We start from the raw sequence: 12611 nt of genomic DNA, 5'->3' as shown, positions 1-12611 counted from the left end.
GAGTCGGCACTGACCCCAGGCCCATTCCCATGCCCCATCCCGTAACCCCACCTAACGTTTGGACATTAAGGGGAAATTTTGCATGGCCAATCCACCTAACCTGCACATATTTGGACTGTGGAAGGAAACCGGAACACCTGGAGGAAGCCCACGCAGACAGGGAGAGAATGTGCAGACGCCACACAGACAATCACCCAAGGTCAGAATCGAACCTGGGTATTTGGCACTGAGGCAGCAGTGCTAACCGCTGTGCTGCCGTGTCATACTCCCAAGTTATTGGTCTTAATGAATTAGTATTCTAATGGTGGGGTATGGGGAAACCCTGGTCACAGAAATTACATCTGCCCTTCTAGGTGATGCCATATAATGCAACATTTCCTGGGTATTATCAGCAAAGCTTCCACAAGGTCAGCTTTACACGGCAATCTTACGAACATTCTTCACCTGGAGTTCAGTTGTTTCGAGAGGTCAATAAAACCAGTCTCACCCAGGAATAACCGCAATGGCTGCATTTCACTGAATCTTGTGCCTTTTCAAAATTGAAGTTTTAGTACAATCCCTCACCAAGGTTTCAACTGTATCGGCAACAAGCACTTGTTTTACTTCAGCTGCCCACTGCCAGCATAACCATGAAGTTCACTTTTTATTTATATTTCTAAAGATTTTGAATTTTCAATCAGTCTTGTGTCCTATCAAAAGGGAAGAGGACCTGTCCTCATCACTACCTGTAAAAATGAAGTTCTAAATATTTGTTTTGGTTGGTGTGTTTCTCGGGAAATTTTAACCTGCTCCTTTGATCATAGTCACCATTTCATTTTGCATTGGCCAATGGAAATCTGAATTTATTCACTGACAATGTTCCTGCTGTAAAATAATGTTCTTCACCTTATATTTCCGACTGACGGAAAGAATGGTAGTTATTACTTTGTTAGAGCAGTCCCCCAAGGAAGCGGGGGTGTAGGGGCAGCACGGTGGCGCAGTGGGTTAGCCCTGCTGCCCAACGGCGCTGAGGTCCCAGGTTCGATCCCGGCTCTGGGTCACTGTCCGTGTGGAGTTTCCCATTCTCCTGTGTTTGCGTGCGTTTCGCCCCCACAACCCAAAGATGTGCAGGCTAGGTGGATTGGCCACGCTAAATTGCCCCTTAATTGGAAAAAATTAATTGGGTACACCAAATTTATTTTTTAAAAAGTGGGGGTGGATAAAATATGTTCTATACCCGGGCTTAAGTGCAAGAGGAGAGTTCTCTCGTGTCTTCCCCAATGAGGTGTTTCTGGCAAATCGTTGGCCGGGGAGAAGATCCCTGTGCCGATTTTACTCATGCAATAAAGCACAGAAGGAAAAGAAAGTCTGCTATTCCCACCTGACCGTGTAAAACCAGTCCTCTGTAAATCAAATTTTTACTTTTCCCTTGAACAATGGTTTCATATAATCTGCCTGGAAATTCAAAATCTAAATCAAGCATATTTATCCATCCTAACATCTTCAACACACAATCCTGTCCGAGTGCCTTTCATATGTCATACTCTCTCTCCCAGGCAGTGTCCCATGGCGAATCAGTCTATATCTATAACATCCAAGTTCATTACCAAGATACCTATCTAATTTTAGGACACAAAAATAAATAACTCAGAAAATAATCCATTTTCAATACGACTCATGTTATTGTGTAGTGCACTTGTAAAATAAATGAAGTTATTTGCCAAACTTGCTTTCTTAATAAAGACTATCGGCAGGATTCTCTGTTCCTGAGACGAAGGGCTGGATTCTCCAATTCTGCGGCTATGTCCGGAGATCCGTCTGGTCTTATGACCAGAAAGTCGTCGGCGCCCCTGCACCGACACTCCGCCCGGTTGGGGGCGAGCACCCCACTGCGTAAAGACCTGGCTTTATCTGCGGTTACGGCCGCAGGATTGCCGGGTCCGTGGCCACGCATGGGCACGGCGGCGGCCTCTCCGCACGACATGGCGCGGCCGCGCGTGGACCCGGCCTGCCAAAAACTGGCCCCCGGTAACTCCCCTCGCCACCCCCGGACCACGCCCACCAGTCCCCTAGCCCCCGCCAAAGCCCCCCCTGCCAGCGGAGCAGCTCCCCCCACCCACCCCCAACTTTGACGGCTGCGGACGCGAGGCCCCCGAAGGTTGCGAGGACACGTGTCCCACGCTGTCGGGGACTCGGCCTATTGGGGGCGGAGAATCGGGGGTGAGCCTCAGGTGACTTCCTGAGGCCGTCCATATGGCGTGCAGCGTACTCCTCGAGTACGCCGTTTCTGAGGGAGTGGAGGATCGGAAAAACGGCGATTCCAATGTAAAAATGGATTCTTTGGCCATCGGCAAATGCGATTTTGTCGTCGGCAATCGGAGAATCCAGCTCCAAGTGTTGGCGCCGGCGCAGGATTCGTGGGAATTCCACAACAGCAAAACTGGCACCTCACCTGGACCGATTCAGCTACTATTAAGGTACGAGCACCGGCGCCACGTGGAACACAATCGATTCCAATGAGAAACTGTGTGGGACTCACCGGCTTCGTGATTGACACTCAGGAGGCTGACAGGCTGCAGCCGCACGTACACACTTCACTCCCCACACACACACCATCCCAGCGCACGTACCCACTTCACTCCCCACACACACACACCATCCCAGCGCACGTACCCACTTCACTCCCCACACACACACCATCCCAGCGCACGTACCCACTTCACTCCCCACACACACCATCCCAGCGCACGTACCCACTTCACTCCCCACACACACCATCCCAGCGCACGTACACACTTCACTCCCCACACACACCATCCCAGCGCACGTACACACTTCACTCCCCACACACACCATCCCAGCACACGTACACACTTCACTCCCCACACACACCATCCCAGCGCACGTACACACTTCATTCCCCACACACCATCCCAGCACACGTACACACTTCACTCCCCACACACACCATCCCAGCGCACGTACACACTTCACTCCCCACACACACCATCCCAGCGCACGTACACACTTCACTCCCCACACACACCATCCCAGCGCGCGTACACACTTCACTCCCCACACACACCATCCCAGCACACGTACACACTTCACTCCCCACACACACACCATCCCAGCGCACGTACCCACTTCACTCCCCACACACACCATCCCAGCGCACGTACCCACTTCACTCCCCACACACACCATCCCAGCGCACGTACACACTTCACTCCCCACACACACCATCCCAGCGCACGTACACACTTCACTCCCCACACACACCATCCCAGCACACGTACACACTTCACTCCCCACACACACCATCCCAGCGCACGTACACACTTCACTCCCCACACACACCATCCCAGCTCACGTACACACTTCACTCCCCACACACACCATCCCAGCGCACGTACACACTTCACTCCCCACACACACCATCCCAGCGCACGTACACACTTCACTCCCCACACACACCATCCCAGCGCGCGTACACACTTCACTCCCCACACACACCATCCCAGCACACGTACACACTTCACTCCCCACACACACCATCCCAGCGCACGTACACACTTCACTCCCCACACACACCATCCCAGCGCACGTACACACTTCACTCCCCACACACACCATCCCAGCCAACACGATTGCAGCGAGGAGAGCGGCCCCAAAATTCACCGAAGCCGAGCAGGAGATCCACCTGGACGTGACGGAGGGGGCGCTTTTGACCCTGTACCCTGGCCCGGGAAGGAGGTTGCCAACCGCCGAAGTGCTGGGCTCAGGTGGCAGAGACTGTTAGCGCCATGAGCAACACCGTCCGGATTGGCCAGCAGTGTCGTAACAAACTGCATGGCCACCTCAGGGCGGCCAGGGTGAGTAGGCAACACTGTGCCCCCGGCACTAACCCGCATCCCACACACCCATAACCAGACCCCCCCCCCCCTCCTAGGGTGGCCAAAACTCCACCCTGCACCACATGCTGGAACCCTTACTGGCCGCCATGGCCGGGTGCCCTGGCCATTGTGGCCACCAGTTACCCACCCCATGGGCTGCATGCGTCAGATTGTCTAACACTGTCGCTTTCGGGTTCCCCCTGCCCCAGGAGGAGGACACTCATAACTGCCAGGAGTGGGAGAAAATTGGGAGCAAATTGGAGGGGGACCACCGGACCTGCGGCCCCTGACCATGGCAGAGCAGTGGGCCCTGGACTTGGTAGGCGGCCTGGAGGAAAGGGAGATCGCCAGGGTGTAGTTCAGGCGTGAGCAAGGAAGTGAGACCCTGCTGAGTTGCGGTTCCCTGCATCACCCCCCCCTCCCTCCCCCAAATACCACGCTCACCCCCACATCACCCTCACCCCCAACCTCACTATCACCCCCACGGCTCACGTCTTGTCTTGCGTCTTGAAGGACCTGCTGGTGATAGGGCAGGTCCATTCGGTTTTCCGTGCCCCCAGCCAGTGCCACATCCGGAGCCTCCCTCTTGAGCCGAGCAGCTCAGATGGCAGCCCTTGACCCAGGACTCAGGACACCCTGGAGCTCGAGGCCAATGTTGTCACAGATTTCCCATCACAGCTGTCTCCAACACCCTCCACCATCCCAGAGACACACACCTCGGTTGGGCACTTTAGTGAAGAGGCTCCTGGGACACTATCTGGTGCGCCCCACACAGCTGATCCGGTGCATCAGGTAAAGTTAGGAACTCCCGAGGGGGTGGATGGTCGGAGCGTATGCCGACCCCAGGAACAAGCTGCCGTCCAGAAGGGTTTGGGGCTTCGGGAATGGACGGTCCCATCGATTGTGGAGATGCAGTCGCAGACCCAGGTGGCTACATGAGCGGTTGTCGGCGAGCATCCAGCACCAGCGTCCGAGGTGGAGGCATTGGGAGCGATGGTTTTGACTATGGATCAGCATGTCCAAGGCCTGGGGCATTCTGTGCAGGCACTGGCTATGGCCCTGGACAGGGTTGCCGCGTCACATGCAGCCATGTGCCAGAGCCACCTGAAAATTGCAGCGGCACTTCCGAGCGTGGCCCAGTCACAGCGGGCCAAGGCCGAGAATGTTGGCAGCATTGCCCAGGCGCTGGCTGACATAGCGCAGACTCAGAGGGAGGTGGCCCAGCCCGAGAGGGAGATGGCACAGGCTGATGTGACCCAGACCCAGAAGGTGGTGGCACAGTCAATGGGTGAGATGGCACAGTCCTAGATGGAGATAGTCCACTCCCTGTGCTTTGTGGCACTGAAGTCATGGTTGAGACCAGAGCAGGCATCCAGGACTGGCAGCGCCAGGTTGCAGGGGAGACGCAGGGGATAGCTCCGCTTGCATCCCCTTCCCCTGGTGTAGCCCGGGGAAATCGGCCACCCAGAGGGAGGAAGAGGTGATGGGGCCCGTGCCAGTGACACCCACAGGGGGGGGGTGGCGCCACACCACCTGGGACACCTAAGCAGTAGCCTGGCCCATCCAGGCCCGGTCAACTCTGATACACCATCAATAACACATGACGAGTGATGAACGGAACTGAGGCTTTAATACACTAAACAGTAAGCCTCCTGCCTCTGGACCCGAACTGGGTCAGAGGTGGAGACTTGCCACCTTTATACATAAGCCCGAGGGGAGGAGCCACAGACTGATCCAGGCTGGACAAGCCCAGGCATGCACAATACAATACATATAATGCAATAACGTGGTTCACCACATTCACCCCGTTTAAAAAAGAAGTCCGGCAGGGGTGAAGTGGTCTTAAAGGTCAAGTCTGTCGGGGGCCTTGACCTTCTTCCGTGATCGCCTCAGTCCCGGCTGTGGTGTTGGCGCCGGCGTCGAGACCTGCGCGTCCGGGAGCGTGCTTTCTTCTTCACCCAGATGTTGAGTCGGCGAAGGGGGAGGCAGTGTATGGGCGGAGGTGGTGGTGCTTGTCGCCGGTGGGCCTTTGGGTGTCAGCTTGTGAGGGAGGTGGGCAGGGATGGTGGTGATGGTCGCCAGGGAATCCGCAGGTGCCAAATCCCGAAGGGAGACCGTGTCCTGCCGTCCGTCCTGGTGTGCCACGTAGGCATATTGGGGTTTGCCTGAGGAGCAGGACCTTCTCGACGAGCGGATTGGTTTTATGGCTCCTCGCATGCTTCCGGAGAAGGACGGGCCCCGGGACTGTCAGCCAGGACGGGAGCGAGACCCCGGAGGTGGACTTCCTGGGGAAGGCAAATATACGTTCATGAGGAGTCTCATTAATGGCTGTACATAGGAGCGACCGGATGGAGTGGAGCGCATTGGGGAGGACCTCCTGCCAGCGGAGACTGGGAGACGTTTCGACCGTAGGGCCAGAAGGACGGCCTTCCAGACCGTCGCGTTCTCCCTCTCCACCTGTCCATTTCCCCGGGGATTATAGCTGGTCGTCCTGCTTGAGGCGGTGCCTTTGCTGAGCAGGAACTGATGCAACTCATCACTCATAAAGGGGGATACTCGATCACTGTGGATGTAGGCGGGGAATCCGAATGGGGTGAAAAGACTGTGCAGGGCCTTGATAACAGAGGCAGAGGTCATGTCAGAGCAGAGGATGGCGAAGGGGAATCTTGAATACTCGTCAACGATGTTGAGGAAGTACACGTCACGGTCAGTGGAGGGGAGGGGCCCTTTGAAGTCCATGCTGAGGCGCTCAAAGGGGCGGGAGGCCTTTACCAGATGTGCTCTGCCTGGCCGATAGACGTGCGGTTTGCACTCCGCGCAGACCTGGCAGTCCCTGGTCACGGATCTGACCTTCTCGATGGAGTAAGGCAGGTTGCGAGCCTTGATGAAGCGGAAGAAACGGGTGACCCCTGGGTGACAAAGGTCGGTGTGGAGGGCCCGGAGTCGATACATGCGCTGGCACATGTACTGCGGGAGAGGGCATCTGGGGGCTCATTGAGCTTCCGGGTCGATACAAGATATCATAGCTGTAGGCGGAGAGCTCGATCCTCCACCTCAGAATCTTGTCATTCTTGATCTTGCCCCACTGTGTGTTATTGAACATGAAGGCAACCGGCTGGTGGTCAGTGAGGAGAGTGAATCCCCTGCCGGCCAGGTAATGCCTCCAACGTCTCACAGCTTCTACGATGGTTTGGGCTTCCTTTTCGAATTTCGGAGGCATGGAGGGTCCGGGAGAAGAAAGCCTCGGGCCTGCCCGCCTGGTTGAGTATAGCGGCCAGAGCAAAGTCCGATGCATCGCTCCACTTGGAACGGGATGGACTCGTCCACAGCGTGCATCGCGGCAATGGCAATATCCGCCTTGATGCGATTGAAGGCCAGTCGGGCCTCAGCCGTCAGGGGAAAAATGGCAGATTTGATCAGTGGACGGGCCTTGTCCGCATAGTTGGGGACCCACTGGGCACAGTACGCGAAGAACCCCAGGCATCTCTTCAGGGCCTTGGGGCAGTGGGGAAGGGGGAGTTCCAGGAGGGGGCACATGGGGTGGGGGTGGGGGTCGGGCCCTAGGACTCCATGTTCCACGACGTAGCTGAGGATGGCTAGGCGGGTTGTGCAGAAGATGCATTTCTCTCCATTATAGGTTAGGTTCAGGAGTTTAGCGGTGTGGAGGAAGCGCCGGAGGTTCTTGTCATGGTCCTGCTGGTCATGGCTGCAGATGGTGATGTTGTCTATGGCCGGGAACGTGGCCTGCAGCCCGTACTGGTCAACCATTCGGTCCATTTTCCTTTGGAAGACCGAGACCCCGTTGGTGACGCCGAAGGGGACCCTGAGGAAGTCGTAGAGGCGGCCATCTGCCTCGAAGGCAGTATATTGGCGGTCCTCCGGGCAGATAGGGAGCTGGTGGTACGCGGACTTCAAGTCGACTGTAGAGAAGACTCGATGCTACGCAATCTGATTGACCATGTCCGATATGCGGGGGAGGGGATACGCATCGAGCTGCGTGTACCGGTTAACGGTCTGGCTGTAATCGATGACCATCCGGTGCTTCTCCCCAGTCTTGACGACCACAACTTGGGCTCTCCAGAGGCTGTTACTGGCCTCAATGATGCCCTCTCGCAGGAGTCGCTGGACCTCTGACCTGATGAAGGCCCTGTCCTGGGCACTGTAGCATCTGCTTCTGGTAGCGACGGGCTTACAGTCCGGGGTGAGGTTTGTGAAGAGGGAGGGTGGGGCGATCTTAAGGGTCGAGAGGCTACAGACGGTGAGGGGGGGGCAGAGGTCTGTCGAACATTAAGATAAGGCTCTGGAGATGGCACTGGAAGTCGTGCCCCAGTAATAGGGCAGTGCAGAGATGGGGAAGGACGTAGAGCCTAAAGTTCGTGTACTCTACGTCTTGTACAGTAAGGGTCGTGACACAGTACCCCCGGATTTCTACTGCGTGAGATCCGGAAGCCAGCGAGATTTTCTGGGTCGCGGGTAGGATGGGGAGGGAGCAGCGCCTTACCGTATCTGGGTGCATGAAGCTGTCTGTGCTCCCGGAGTCGAAAAGCCAAGCCGTCTCGTGCCCGTTGATCTGGACGGTCATCGTCGACTTCGCGAGGTGGTGCGGCCGGGACTGGTCGAGTGTGACGGAGACGAGTGTCGGAAGGCGGTCGGTAGGCCGGTTGGAGGTAGCGGCGGCCAGCGTACGGTCGGGTGAGCTGGGCTCCCGGGAGGCTGTGGTCCTAAGATGGCGGCCCCCATGAGTCGCGGGTGGCATCTGCGATGGCGTACAAGATGGCGGCCCCCATTGTTCACGCGTGACGGGTGTCAGCGGCGATGGCAGTCAAGGTGGTGGCCCCTGTGGGTCGCATGTGTCGGCTGAAATTAAAGATGGTGGCGCCCACGGGTCGCACATGGCGGGTGGCGCGGCTGCTGGGGGCGGCCCCGACAGGCAGCAGGCAGCGCTGCTGGGCCGAGAAGATTTAGAGGGGGATCGGGCCTGGCAGGCTTTTGCGAAGTGGCCCTTCTTCCCACAGCCGTTACAAGTCGCGTTCCATGCCGAGCAGCGTTGTCGGGGTGATTACTCTGGCCTCAGAAGTAGCATGTCGGGCCTCCGGCGTTGGCGGGCCGCTGCGCGGCGCAGGCTCGCGTCGCACCCGGGTTGGTTGATAGCTGCGCCCACGAGGGTGCCGTGCAATCGGCGGTGTAGGCCCCCATGTTCTGGGAGGCCACCTCCAGCGAGTTGGAGAGTTGTACTGTCTCTGGGAGGCCGAGTGTCCTCCCTTCTAGTAATCGCTGGCGGATATAGTTAGAGTTCATGCCTGCGACATAAGCGTCCCTGATCAGCAGCTCCGCATGCTGGGTAGCCAATATCGCCCGGCAGTCAGTTCCGGCAGAGGATGTGCAAGGCACGCAGGAGTTCTGCGAGTGATTCCCCAGGGCATTGCCGTCTCGTGGCGAGGAGGTGCCTAGCATATACCTAGTTAATGAATTTCACGTATTGTCCTTTTAGCAGCGTTACTGCTTCCGCATATGAGGGGGCGTCCCTGATGAGGGGAAAGACTCTTGGGCTCACCCGTGCATGGAGGACCTGCTTCTTCGGGAGGTCGGTGAGGTCTTCGGTGAAGGATGCGAGGTACGCCTCGAAGCAGCTTAGCCAGTGCTCGAACGTTTCTGTAGCGTCAGCTGCCTGTGGGTCCAGCTCCAAGCGATCAGGCTTGAGTGCTGAGTTCATCTTTAGGAGTTTAGTGTATTAAATTGATACACCATCAATAACACACGACGAGTGATGAACGTAACTGAGGCTTTAATACACTAAACAGCAAACCTCCTGCCTCTGGACCCGAACTGGGTCGGAGGCGGAGACTTGCCACCTTTATACAAAGGCCCAAGGGGAGGAGCCAGCCTGGACAAGCCCAGGCATGCACAATACAATACATATAATGCAATAATGTGGTTTACCATGGGGACCCAGATCGCAGGACGGGAATCAGAGCAGGCCACCTCCACCCCTGATGTACTGTCTGGGGAACCACCAAGATCCAGTGTTATGGCCCATAAGGCCAGAAAGTTAGACACCAGTTCAGTTTACATGGGTACAAGGCACAGTTTAGTGGTAGGGGCTAGGGCACTACTCTGTATAAATGTTGTCACATTAAACACCTGTTCACACTGTTAAAACCTGCCTCGGTGCCCTGTCAGATGGGTGCGAGGGGTGGGCTGGTCTGGGCTGGTCACAGAGGGAGTGCGGGGTGGGGGTGGGGGAATGGGCAGAGGTTGTAGGTGGTCTGGGTGCCCTCCCCCAACATTCCCCTGCCCATCCTCGCCCTCCACCGCATCCTCCTCGTCGGACGAGGCCTGCCTATCATCCTCCTCCTCCAGCATGTCGCTCCTCTGCTGCGTGATGTTGTGAAGGACGCAGCAGGCTGCCACGGTGAGGGCAACCCTCTCAGCGTCATATTGGAGGCCCACTCATGGACCGCATATCCAGGACCGTTCGATCACACTCCTGGTTGCTGCATGGGCGCTGTTGTAGCCTGCGGGGGGGCGGGGTGCGCATATCGAACTTGTCAGGAATCGTTGCCAGGCTAAAGGTGACATTGACACTGCCTGAGTATTGAGCACAGACGTGTATGATGCACAGTTGATGGTCACATATCAGCTGCACGCACATAGAGTGGAATCCCTTTCGGTTTTTGTAGAACGGCCCGTCATTTGCAGGTGCTCGTAGCGGGACATACACCCTGTCGATCACCCCCTGGACCCAGGGCATGTTGGCGATGGCTGCGAGCCCCGCTGCCCTGGCATCATGGTGGGCTCAGTCCACATTGAAAATGATGTATTGTGCTGACTGGGCATACAGGGCTTCCATGACGGTGCAGATGCACCTGTGTACCAAGGTCTGTTAGATTCCAGACAGGTCCCCACTCGGACCCTGGAAGAACCCAGTGGCGTAAAGGTTTAGAGCGACCGTCACCTTGACTGCCACTGGGAGTGGGTGTCCTCCAATATCCATTGTCTGTAGGGGGTAAAAGGCCGACATGTTAGCATGGTGCACACCCCCGTGCCCAACCAGGTCCACCAGGCTAAATGGTGGACCCAGTTGGCACTGCATGCTCTGCCCCTGCATGCTGCCCCCCCCCCCCCAAACTCCGCACCCCTGGCCCCGTCGTTGCCCGGCACCGTGGGGGCATCTGCACCTGGTGCTTGACCCAGGTGCCAGGGGAACCGTTGGATGATGCTGCCCTTGCTAGCTGTACACTCATCGGCCCCCGCCCAGCATACACGTAGGGGCTACACTGGGAGATGCCCCTGAGTGGCAGCGTGATGTCCTGCCGGCGGGTGACAGAGGCGGGTGCTGTGTGGAGGCACCCATACGGTTGGTGTCACTCTGCAGGACCAGGAGCCAAAGTGGGTGGTCAAGATGGCTGCCTTGCAGGCCGTGGATTGGCAGTCCGTGCCTGCTCGCCGCCCCAGTCCTTTGAGGGGGGTGGGGGGGGGCAGCCACTGTCTGGTCCGGCAGCTCACGATCTCTCCTCTCAATGGCGGTCTCACGAGTTTTGAAAGCAAAAGAGAACTTGGCCCATCAGAGGCAGAGGATACCGGGTCGGGCCTGTTAGTGATACGCAAACAGTGTTTACTGTACGTGCAGACTGGACCGCATTGAGGCCAATGTCGAGGTGACGGAGAATTACAATTTGGCGTCAATTCGGCGCCCGCCCCAATTTCGAACCAATTCTCCTCCTAATCGCGTTTCCCAATTTTGGCGTTGGCTGACGGAAAATCCCGCCCCATATTTCAATGTAACAGTTTGTTTTTAAACCAGAGAGGCGTCTATGCAGATAGCTGATACAGAGAAGACAAAGTTTCAAATATATGGCAGGAAAGAATTTGAATATTTGATCCTTAAATCAGAACTAGCTGAAAAAGCAAATGTAAAAGAATGTAAACATTTAGTACAGTTTCCTTTATTTCTTCAAATGTCTGCCTCGAAATAATGCAAGATGAACGTTTGCAAACAGTGGCGGAAGTCAGCTTCACACGCTAAACTAGCTACTGTGGGGCAATTATACTTTTTGTAGGGCTTATCGGCATACCATCAGACCACCCGACAAGGGTTTCCTCTTTGTCTGTCTTTCTCCTTCCTTTATTTTCCCTCGTTCGTACTGAAAATCTGACTAGAGATTTGGAGAGGAGATATCTTTAGGAGAAAATCAATGCAGACTAAGAGAAAGGGAATGCATGGTATGTTAGTACAACGTCACAGTTATGGGTTGTCAAGCCAAATTATTTCTGCTCCCTCCAATTTACCCTCAATATTTGAAATGAAAGGGAATTCACATATGGTTTGTGGAGTAGATCACGTTCTGGCCTGGCTTCATTCTGTAGTCATTTAATAGTTACAGGTTCATGCAATGGGCTATTTCATAGAATGTACAATGCAGAAGGAGGCCATTCGGCCCATCGAGTCTACACCAGCCTTTGAAAGAGCACCCTACTTAGCTTAAGTCCACACCTCCACCCTATCCAGGTAACCCAGTAATCCCACCGAACCCTTTGGACGCTAAGGGGCAAATTAGCATGTCCAATCCACCCAACCCGCACAGTTTGGACTGTGAGAGGAAACTGGAGCACCCAGAGGAAACCCACACAGACACAGGGGGAAAGTGCATTCTTCACACAGACAGTCACCCGAGGTCAAATTGAACCAGGAGCAGTGCTAACTATGTAAATCATGTTCCCAAGTCCCAGGTTTGG

The 12611-nt window shown here is 55.9% G+C and overlaps 1 protein-coding gene across 5 annotated transcripts in view; it reads right to left on the bottom strand.

Annotated features, from left to right (window-relative positions):
• The window catches only part of LOC140395489 (septin-9-like), a 397275-nt gene that overhangs the window by 165136 nt on the left and 219528 nt on the right, over positions 1-12611 (bottom strand). The window lies entirely within an intron of this gene.

The sequence above is a fragment of the Scyliorhinus torazame genome, chromosome 18, assembly GCF_047496885.1.
Source record: "Scyliorhinus torazame isolate Kashiwa2021f chromosome 18, sScyTor2.1, whole genome shotgun sequence".
In the NCBI taxonomy this organism is placed as follows: domain Eukaryota; kingdom Metazoa; phylum Chordata; class Chondrichthyes; order Carcharhiniformes; family Scyliorhinidae; genus Scyliorhinus; species Scyliorhinus torazame.
The sequence above is the reverse complement of the archived record's forward strand: the minus strand, read 5'-3'. Positions and strand labels throughout refer to the sequence as shown.